The sequence below is a fragment of the Crocodylus porosus genome, unplaced genomic scaffold (assembly GCF_001723895.1).
Source record: "Crocodylus porosus isolate Cpor-Errol unplaced genomic scaffold, CroPor_comp1, whole genome shotgun sequence".
Taxonomy (NCBI): domain Eukaryota; kingdom Metazoa; phylum Chordata; order Crocodylia; family Crocodylidae; genus Crocodylus; species Crocodylus porosus.
In genome coordinates, this window is record NW_017728951.1 from 8,705,528 (window position 1) to 8,713,681 (window position 8,154).

Consider the following 8,154-nt stretch of genomic DNA (forward strand, 5'->3'; position numbering starts at 1 on the left):
AGCGTTAAGCAAAATGAGCGTTAAGCCAAACAGAAAGTATTTGATGACCCTACGATGGCGACCGCAGTTGTTTTTAATGACCCATTGGGTCACTTTAAAATCAGGTATCAATTTAAAATAAGCGTTATAGTGAAATAGCGCTAAGTGAGACAGCGTTAAGTGGGGGTTGCCTGGAATAAAATAAAAAGTGGTCTTCACTTATGCATCTCAGAAAAAGATCATATTTGTCTCAGGAACTTATTGTAGCCAGTGAAATTTTTACACTACTAAATAGGTAACAGCAACAATTTGTCCCTCTTCATTACTGAAATGGCTAGAAGTACTTTTCTTTCTCTGGTCCTTTGAAAAGAAAAAAAAGCCAAAACCATTCCCATGACTGTCATTACCTTATATGTAGCATATGTGGCATGTGTCCTATGCTAGTTGTGTGGTATATGGACAAAATGTATATATTATTGTCCCTAATATTTTTGAATTTTTATCAAGATGTATTCTGGCCTGTAGAACCAGCTGAGTGACACTTAATCAGGTTTACATCAAATGAGTAATAACATTTCCTTCCATTCTTAGATTTAGCCAATTTCTCTTAGCCTGTTCTTCATATAAAATACTTTCTTTGGATGGAAGAGTAGCTTAAAACTTCCTGGCTTTGAAAGGGGTGGCTTTCTATTTATAAGTGTTTTCTGAGGCTTTTCAAACAGTAGCCAAGTGGAAAACTCTCAGCTAACATCTCATATCCTTGGTGGCCATGGGAGGTGTCTCTGACAACACTCTTCATGTTAGGAATTTAAATCCCAAAGCTAGCCCAAGGATGCAGTCAGCTTCTCTTGATTCAAACCCAGATCCTGTAAGACTTTTGAAGTCTTTTGCCCTGTAGATGGTAACTATAACAAGGATTCAATAAGACAACATATACCAAGTAATACATTATCCAGGCACAACGAGCTTGGAAAAATTGTTTCAGAAGTCATTGGGTTTGAGGAATTCAGATTGCTTGATCTGCTTAGTTTGTCTGAGTAATTTCAGTCTTAGACCTTTCCCAACTGATCATATATATATTTTTGAGGTCTTACACCTGCATCTGTATTCTTAGAGCCATGTGAGTAAGCCAAAACCAGCAGGAGCTCCAAGGGCCTAGTTCATACTCAGACACAGTAATAGAATAAGCTTATAGGTAGGTAATAATATATATTTAAATATTATTATTTCCATCTATCATGCCCCACTTGCTTTTCTCAAGGAGTTGTTCTGACTATCCAGTTTATTCATTCAGCCTCAAGAAATAAAGAAAACAATGGCTTGCTGATATTATCCTAATCTGTCCTTGAACAACTGTCATCTTTAGTTCAGACAATTCCCACTAATACTCTATCCATTCAGTCCCTCTCTTGCAATCATGGCCAACAATTTGACATTGTTATAGGGAGTGTTGTTATTCTAAGGTACAGTTTTGCAGCTTAAGCTGCAAGGCATACTCTTCATATAAATCACCAGTAGATCTGAGCCAACAAGTCTGGCCCAATGAAGAAATCCAACCTGGCTGTAAGTAGATGGACATCATTTTATAAAGGTAGGTAATAATATATATTTAAATAATATCTGAAGTTTACCTATACTTTGAAAAATGATCTTATTAAAGTGGCATGGTGTTCTATTGTTGCTCAGTGATTCGTATTACATTTATTTTACCTATTAAAAAAAAGATGTTTTTCCCATTTACCAGATCTACAAACCTAACAAGGGAATTGAAAGTCAGACTGGGTTATTCCTGGCTTGTATGATCCCCAATAATTAAGATGCTGCATTCAGAAGAATTGTATAGGTAATGCAGTTATTCAAACTGAATCTAACTCAAGACATGCACTGCAGTTTTGGTGGGCTTATATTTTAAGGGAAAGTGTATGTGGTAGGTAAATAAATGTAGTAGTAAAAAACCTTATTTTGCCACTATTGTGTAACAATCAGTCTCTGACTAAAAGTTTATCCAGTAGAAAATGGTTATTTTTTCAGTCTTTTTTTCTGACCAGAAGTGCTCTTCCAGAAATGTATTCTTAGTAAAATGCAGTGCCATGTTGAGATACTGAAGGTATCAGAAACGGTATCACTGCAGTAACACAGTGCTGTTCCCTAGCTACTTAGCCTACAGGCTTCCCTCGCTTTATGCTGTACATGCGTTTCTGGAAAACAGCGCATAACTCGAATGCCCATAAAGGGCACCCACTTTCCAATGTAACAAATAGGGATACGTTCCAAGACCTTGATTGTACTGACCCCCAGGCCCATTTCTACCACTTTTACAAGACAGTTTTAGTCCTTGCCAACAGTACACACAAGCACAGGGGGGTGGTGGATGTTTAGTTGGTGTGAGGAGAGGGTGGTGAAGTCTTCACTGATGGACAGGGAGAGGGGTAGGAGATAAGCTAGTGGGATGCTTAGAAGCCATAATGGGGTGGCAACTACAGAAACACGTGTCCCAGACAATGAGCAAGGAGCACAGATCCACACAGGAGATTATATTTTGGTGTGTGTCCCTCCCACAATGCACCACACAAAGTAGCTGACTGTGGGCTTCTACCACACTGATCACATAAGAGTGGATTTACCTTGCATATAACACATTTTTGGTATAAAAAGGGTCATTGTATAAGAGCAAATTTGCACATACAGAAACTGCATAAAGCGAGGGAAACCTGTACTTCAGAAGCAGTGCTCATTGCCTTGAGTGGTGTGTTGTGCTAACCCCACTATCTGGCTTCCAGGACTTAACCTGGTTTGGTTTACACTGCATGGTGCCATGCAGACATGCCTTTAGACTGAGACAGTAGTTTAAAATATGCCTAGTGGTCCCTCTTGTGGTATTATACTGGTCCTCCACAAGAAGTTTTGCACAACATGAATGATGACCCTGGAGTAAAGCCACAAATGGGTGTGCTCTTCTGTCCTTTCACATTTTCACATGTTAGTTGTCACACAATAAACTGGATATGTGCATGAGTCTTTGATCCTGGTTGTCTAAGCCACTTAGTAAGTGTAATTGCCACTTCTCAGCAGTAGAGCAATATTCTTCCAGCTTATTAGGCTCTTGCCTCTCAATTGGTGTTTGCCGCTTGCAGTTACTCATTTTGCACTCTCTCTCTTTCTCTCTCTCTCTCTCTCTCTCTTTTTTTTTTCCTTTTCAGTTGCCAAGAAGGAAAAGGCAAAATCACTGCCCACACCATGTCCCTAATTTGAGAAGAAACAACAGCTAAGATGTTGAGACAGACCACCTCTGACCCTGTCCTGTCATTTCCCTCTCTCCCCTTCCGCTGTTTGTAAGGGAGTCTTTCCCCTGCCACTCCTATTCATTAAGAGCAAGGGAGCAATAAACTGATATTGTTTTTTACTGAACCAGGTGGTATGTCATTTTCCTTAAATGCTCTTATTTCCTTTAGTATAAAACTAGCATCTAGCTGTGGGCTCCAATCAAAACATGCAGATCTGGGCATGTGTTTGGATTTTGAACTGTCCCCAGAGTTTTGAGCTATTTGGCTTTGAGATCTGGGGGCTCGGATCAGTCTAAGGGTTTTGGTTGAGGGCCATATCTGCTTTAGTTAAGCCTGTGTGACCGTGGACAGCTTAATACGTCTGTTCTTGTGAATTCAGGATATCTATAGCATTCACAAGCGGGATTGCCCGTGGTCATCCCTAGTGATTGAAAAACATCATATGTACGTTTTGTGGCACAGCTCAGGAGTTGAGAGGTTTGCAGCACTATCATGCTAATAACTCTCTGGCTCTGCCTGTAGTTGTGGTTGTTATTAGCATGGCTGTAGAGGACAGCAGCTTATTCTACAACTGTCTTGAACTAGCATTTATTATCCATACTTGTGCAAAGTGGGTTTGTCTGATGAGAACCTGTGTTCTTGCATTAAGCTGTTAATCCTAAACAAAGAAATTATTTGGATCATAGATCTCCAGAGCTTCTGCTGTCTTAAGCACAGTCATTTATTACTTTTCCTTTTGCAGTACACATAGTTTAAAACTTAAATCCAGGCAATTCTTTTATTATTAATTAATTGTGAAAATGTATCTTGTTAGGCATAGAAAAGGGTATCTTATAACTACCAGTGGTAGGATTTGCTCTCATTCTTTTTTTTAAATGGCTGTACTATTAATTCAAGATAAAATTATATTACATTACATTATGTTTGCACAGTAGAATTGTTAAGCTCTACACAATTAAAGTGGCACTTTCCTTTTTAATGAAAATATTTCCCAATGCTTGGCAGCTACCTGATTTTTATCAGTTACCTTCATTATGTGGTAAAACTGAATCACTGTTACACACCATCTAAAACAAAAGTCAAGTTGAAAGGAAATGTAGAAAGAGGCATTGTCCCATGTGATGGAGTGCAAGAGTTTATTGTCTCTGGGTAAGGAACTAACTATATCCTGAGCTGTAACCAAGCTGTGTAAGCATTGTGGTTGTCCTACTGTAAATTTTACAAGTAGACTGTGGATTTGGGTTTAGTAGAGTTTCTATAAAGTACAGTGGTATTTCTCATAAATTTTGTTTTCCTTAACGTTTTCCATTTCCTCATGCACAGATTCAGATAAATGCTTAAATGAACAGAAAAGTCAATTAAGCATTTGTTTGGGAGACAGTTGGAGATGGGGCTGGGAAAAGATTTATAACAATATTTTGTAATTGCCACTTTTCATCTTTCATGGCTCTCAAAGGCCTGATCCAAAAACCTCTTGAAGTCAGTGGAAAAATCCCCATCAACGAGAAGGACTTTGTGTCAGGCTTAATGTACTTCACTAACATTGAAGGCATCAAGTTTTGCCTATAGCCCTGTGAAATGAGGGCGTATGAACGCTATCTAGCAGATAGAGACATTGAGATTCAGAGCTGAGGTGTAACCATTCCAGAACAACACAGGATCCAAGGGTAAACTCCTGGCCCTAGTACAATTGATGGAAATTTTACCATTGGCTCGAATGGGGCCAGGATTTCCCCATAGGACTCCTGGCTCACAATTCTGTTTTCTAATCATGAGACAACACTACATCTTTAGAGGAGAAAGATGTTTGGGACTTAGTTTTTTCACCCAAAAGAGTGATAAGGATATTTTATAGTGCGCTATAAATTTTCTCTGCATACCTAAATTCAGTTTTCAACAATAAGGTAGCAAACTGGGAGAAATGGGCCTTAATGATGTTGATGGGGAAATGCACACAGCTGAGCACATCCAGACGAGCGTGGACTTGTCCTCCCAGGGACAAATAGCAGTGGCACACCTTGTGCTGCTGCAACTTGTCCCTGGGGAACACCTGTGCCACACACACTTTGGTGTGTGGCAAGTTACCCCGAGTGGGGTAGAGGAGGCTGGGGCTAGCACTGGGCTGGCCCCAGCAGCCTTACCTGGAGTCCCAGGGGTCTCCTGGGGCTGCTTCAGTGCAGAGCCTGCTGCAGCGTGGCTCCAGAAGGCTCATCTCCACTTTTGAGCGGCACGCGCTGCCTGTGTGGGAACTGCTCTGCTTTTTTCCCCTGCAGGTTTTTTTGACCCCTGGATATCTAGGGGTCAAAAAAAAACCACACACAAAAAAGCAGAGCAGCACATGCACGGGCAGTGATCCCTTGCAGTGTGGAGGATGTCTAAATGTGTGGTATGTGGCACCACAGACATGTTTGTGGCGCCACATACCTTATGACCATGCTCATCTAGATGCAGCCAACTTAGACCTTTTTTCATACCCCAGAAGTTCACTTTTTCCTGAAGGAGTAGGGAAATATACCCCTGCATGATATAATTGTAAAAATAACCTTAGAGCTGCAGGCTTCTCCAAACAGAGCAATGACAACAGCCTTCCCTCACACCCCATGCAGCAAACCTTCAAACTGAATGCAAAATCCATCATTTAAAGTACTTTTATGAGTTGACATATCTAGATTGGAGGTAATAAAGATGGGTTTGAACTGTGTCCTTTAATACCTCTGTTCTTGGGAAATCTTATTTTATGGACGTGTTGTCATCTCTCCATATCAGTTTAGAAACTTTTGAGTGACACAGGGGATGTTATTACATGAGCACTAACCAGTGATTATATTACACTATTTATGGCTTTGATGCTGCCTTTGATCACATAACTTCTGTCCCATGCAAATTTTCTGAAGCTGTGTTGATTCCCTTGAGAATGCTGGTTGATTTTTGTGTTGCTTATAAATGTTCCCCTGCCTTCCTCTGATGAAAATCAAAATACGAGGAGAGTGTGCCTGATTCTGACACCTTACTTGTGATGGGCAGCACCGTCCTTGAACAGGATCCTCTTGGCTTCACTAGAACTGTCCGGGGAGTAAGGTACTACTTAGGATATCGGAATCTGACTCTAGAACTAGGGGGAGAATAAAATCTTCAGTATATGGGCCAAAATGTAGCAAAGCACTATGTATATGTGGTTCTTGTGGTTGGTGTTATTAATGATGACTACTACTCAGAAGTTCTTGTTAGTCGATGCCAGAAGCTATAGTGAGACAGTTGGAGGTAAGGTTTTTGGCCTACATCCTTCTGCACTGCTCAGCAATCCCCAAACTCAGCAGTGGTCTCTGTGCATGTAGAAACAATGATTTGTGTCAGGGAGAGGAATTTTATATGTGTTTGGGGGTGCATTGACAGTGAGAATACACACAGAGTCTGGCTTAGGGGGATTAGGTTTGGCACATCAGACATGTAAACCTTCTGAAATTTGTCAACTAAGCTCTGCTAACTGAGTAATTGCATGCATATACATTCCTTCAGTTTGTAATTTTCTGGTAGGTGGAAGTGAGATATATATTTTTCATGGTAAAACTGCAGTCACTACTCTTCCTCTTGGAGAGCCATCTTTATAAAATTGCTAGTTCTTTGCTTTGTCTCATATTCATTTTTCCATAACTTTGTTTATGGTGTTATCTGGAACTAATGGACTGGAGTTACTGACCTCTTGTGTTTTGCTATAAGGAAAATGTTGCCTTTTCAGCAACTGGTCTTCTAACCAGTAGTTACCAAAAAATTAACTTAGCTTGGAGACTTGGCCTGACCTACCCTTGCTTACTGAAACAGCTATGTGAGTTACAGTCTAGAGAGAGGATTGATTGGATTTCAAGAGCTGTATTGTCACATTTTGCAGCATGGATGATGGAAACATTTTTCAGTCTTAGTTATACCAAAGTAATTTTTGAGTATTAATTTCAGGGAGGTAGTGGAGTAAATTGTGGACCTAAGTATTTGTATTCCATTCATTTTTTCAAAGTTTGTGATAAAATCAGAAGTGGCTAGCAATCCCTAGTCTGGAGGAGAGACAGATGGCTGTCAGTTTGATTCAGAAACTGAGACAACTGATTCATTAAGCTTGCCTTTTCTTTTTTTTTACAAAGGTTTGTAAATACATTTTTCCGAGTGAAACAGATGCCCAAATTGATTTTCCTCTTAAAGTAATTGAAGAAACATTATCATGAGAGCATTTAATTCAGAAACTGAATCTTAATTCAGTCACTTCAGCTTTTGCACTGAAGTTTTTGAGCAACAGAACTTTAAAAAAATCAATACAGAAATGTAATTTGTACTTCAAGATTTATAAAATTTTACTCTTTTAAGGCATATAAAATATTAAAAATCTGGAAATTGATCTTCATTTTTCATTTCCTTCCTACCTTGTAAATGGGTTTTTTAATATTAGTCTTTACCTAGAGACAGAGTGCGTAGAATTGAGTAATTTTTTAATTAGATCTATATAGAGGGTCACTTTTCTAAGGGCATTTTGAAATCTGTGCTTGTAAAATGTACATGCTGGTCCACATTCTTCATGGTAAAGAATGCTGATGAAAAGGTGGTATATATAACATGTGTTATATTTGTTATCATCCTTCATCCCTTCAGTCATGGCATAGTAATGGAAACATGTTATAGCTTAATAAATTCTTATAGCTGAGCTTCTTTTCTGTTCTTTTCATTACAGCTGATGAAGGCTGTGCAATTTTGAATTGATTGTAGGATCTGGTCTAGTATTTTGCTGCTGAATTAGGAACTGTACTCTTTCCATATGCAAAGGCCTGCTTAAAAACTGGAACTCTAGGACTGTCATTATTCCTAGTATATTGTAACAATGTTCTTTTGTTTATTAGGCATTATCTGC

General features: G+C 39.2%; 1 long non-coding RNA gene across 1 annotated transcript; it reads left to right on the top strand.

Annotated features, from left to right (window-relative positions):
• Window positions 1–751: 751 nt before the first annotated feature.
• On the top strand, window positions 752–3,387 carry LOC109324334. The gene is made up of 2 exons (XR_002104905.1): window positions 752–1,822; window positions 3,180–3,387. It is a non-coding gene; the product is annotated as an uncharacterized LOC109324334 (long non-coding RNA).
• Window positions 3,388–8,154: the final 4,767 nt, after the last annotated feature.